Here is a 3,563-nt window from a genome sequence, read left to right as displayed (position 1 = left end):
TTGTCTTTTCCCTTGAACTATTGGAATTTTGGAGGTCAATATCCCGTCGGAAGACATATCTGTTCAATACGTTAAGTATAGGGTTTGGAGTATACTAATGATGACTGTGACATGCCCCCATACTAAGCGCGAATGGTGTCAATGATCATTGCTTGTAGTTGTTGAACATAAAATGATGCAAAAAATCCTTATGGTGGGTCTCGCATAGCATTTCGAGAGTAAGAATAGTTTCCTTGTTACTCTTCTTCACATACAGTTATGTATATTTCAAGAGTAAATCCTAGAAGATATAAGGGTCCAAAGTTTGATTCATTCTCTTTGTCCTTTTACTCCAAACGACTGATTAGGGTGACAATTTGAATGTCCATTTCCTCCTTTGTCTTTATCAACTTATTGATTGTATTTGCCATCTGGGCTACTTGTTATTCTATCGCTAATGCTTTAGCTTTCATCATCGCTCTGATAAAGGTGTGAGTTTGCAATGGAAAAGTGTTTGATAGAAATCCAGACAATCCTTTACTTGATTTTGAATAGGATCTAAAATTTGATGAGTCGTCTTCCACAACGTCTACCCATAATGTCTTCGTTGTGAGTGTCATTTTTGTGACACACTTCTTGGAATGACATTAGAGAAGCTCAACCAGTTTGGAATCACCAGTTTTCATCATTTTTCGTGTTACAGAATGATCACGACTAATAACTTGAGTAAATTTAAAGTTGGAGGAAAGGATTTTCTTAACTTTCTTAGTAGTAGCAGATACGATAACGTTGACATTGCGAGATGTCATTGATGTTGTTGTTGGTGTTTTTGGAGTTGATTAAAAGATGAGAGGTTGAAATGGTCCCACTGGGCGTGCCAGAAATTTTTCGACAATAAATTTCATAGATCTACCTCGCGATTTGTGAAATAAGATCGTCAATGATTTTATTGATTTGATGAAAATGAAAATACAAATCATAGTATTTTCCCTGATTAATGGTCAAATACAAAAGTAAAGATGATGTGTATAGGTTTTGCTCTCCGGACTTCATGCATGATCAGCTGAGAAGGTTGCTTTGACGATGACTTTGTTTATGTTTGATCTTATGTAAAGGCTTTAATAAATTTTCTTCTCCCAGATTTCATGCATTATCAACTGAGAAGGATTTCTTGACTTCCTGAGAAGGATTTTATGATTGATTTTCATTTTAATCGGAGTCTGAACCTCTTGAAGAGTTTTGTTTTTTTTCTAGAAAAGGGTTTGAAAGCTTTTTCTTCTCTAAAGGAAGAACTTTTGTCTAATAAGAGAAAGTAGTCTAGATCCTTCCAATTGAGAGAGGTTTGGTATTTATAGACTTAAGGATAATTTGGCTTTCTAATTGTGCCCCAACTTAAAGAGTTTTGATTAGTTCTTCTAAAGGCTAAATTCGTCCAAATCCAATTTTAAAGATTTTATGAATTGTTGATGGGCAACATCTAATTGGATTTGACTACCTATCTGTTCATTCCTCCAGAAAATAGACTAATTTACCTAAAAAATTTCTTCAAAAAAAGGGAAGAGAGAAACATGGATATTGTAGTCTATCTCAGTAGGTCTGCATTTAAAGATTGCAACATTTAGGACTCCCGCATGAAAATTTCAAGATTCCAAATTGTGAAATAACTTACACTTAAAATTTTGGGCTAGGAATTATAGTAGTAATTGCTGGGAAAACTGGGGTTGCTTGAAGTGGGGAGTTGAACTCTGTATTTTGCAAAGACGAAATGACTCCTTAGTCGACTCTATGTTCAAGCAGCTTTTTTTATAAGTTTTTCAAAGTAATCTAGAGGGTTGTGGTGTTCAATTGCTAATGTGACAATTGATGTGGGTCCAATATGATTTGAAATCTTACTAAGTCAGGCTAGCGTTACTCTAATATAATTTTAAAGGCAAAGTTGTCTCCCTTGACTTAGTTGACATTACAAATTTTGACCATGAAAGTTGAACTCAACCCTATTTTTTAATTTTAATTTTTTTTTAATGGGTAACATTCATCATTCTTGGATGGAAGCTGTATAAAATATAAATCTAAACTTGTTGAATTTTGTATTTAAATGGTTGCGATCATGTGTTTTCTCATGAGTCATTCTCCATGAGTCAACTGATCCCAACCTACATGTATGGGAAAAAGGTTGCATGGACCAAGGGATAATGAGTATGAACTGTGGACTGTTGCATTGGTCCAAATGACAACTCAACTTCTTGATTGTCATCTAAATTGGGATTTTTTTATAAAAAAATCCTCCCCATAAAAACATTTCTTGGCATTGGATTTTGACTTTTAAAAATGGATGATCACTGAACTTCTAGATTTAAAATTTAAATCAAATGGTGAAAAAATCTCTTTTTCAATTTTGCTTTTATTCTAGAGTTCATAAAATTTTATGCTCTCTACATACATGTGGCACCTGATGGTGTATTTGGGCACCACGTTGACATGTAATCCATAATTGAAAAAATAAGTCTTTTCATTCTTGGATTAAAATTTCAAATCTAAGAATTCAATGACCGTCCATTTTTAAACTAAAGATCTAATTCCAAAAATACTTTTTTTTTGGAATATTTTTTTTCAAACTCAACAAGACCGTTGAGTTGTCATTTGGGCCAATGGTGTAGGTTGATGTGGACCTCGGTCCATACTCTACATGGTCCCTCTGTCCATTCAACCTTTTCCTATATATATATATAGGGTCCCGTTCGGCACCCAACCATTAACCCAACAATTTGGCCAACCATTTTTGTCTTACATGGGTTAGAAGTTTTAGAATAAGCTGATTTTTTGTGAGGATGATCTCTATGGTGAGGAGATCATCCTCACCAAAAATCAGGCCATTCCAAAACTTCTAACCCCATGTTTAAAAATTGAAAAATCGTAGACTGTCCACTTTTTGTAAATCATTTGTGATGGGGTTAGAAGTTTTGAATGGGCTGATTTTTGGTGAGGATGATCTCCTCACCATAGAGATCATCATCATCAAAAATCAGCCCATTCCAAAACTTCTAACCCATGTTATATATATAATTAGTTAGTTAGTTTCCGGGCAATCATGATCTTAATAAGTCATAACCATCATCTGCAGTTCATCAAAATCAATGAAACTTCCAACATAAAACTTATTTCCTTTGATAGTTCCACAAATCATATCTCCGACTAAAGCATGTTTCTTGATACACTTTCTTTATAACCACACATTCTCATAATGCATTCCTTAAAAAAATTAATTAATGGATCCATTCAGTGACCTTTTACTAAACTCATTTGGAACCAATCGATAACAAGTCGAATTGGTTCATTTTTCCTTTGTAACCTGTTATCCATTAGGGTGGATAATAATAATAGAATTTTCTATCCTCGAAACAAGGTTTTAGGAAGAGCCCCAAACCTAGCTAATACCAAGATGATAGGAAAAAACACAAATTTCCATTTTTCTATGTAATATCTCCTGTCTCGGCCATTTATTTGATCTATCGTGTATGCTCGTAAAATGAAATCAATCAAATTGTTGTTATTTCGGAAAAATTTTGTTATAAGATCCCAAGAGA

Source organism: Akebia trifoliata, chromosome 15 (assembly GCF_017979445.1).
Source record: "Akebia trifoliata isolate Shusen 1 chromosome 15, ASM1797944v1, whole genome shotgun sequence".
Lineage (NCBI taxonomy): Eukaryota > Viridiplantae > Streptophyta > Magnoliopsida > Ranunculales > Lardizabalaceae > Akebia > Akebia trifoliata.
Note: the sequence above shows the minus strand (reverse complement) of the source record.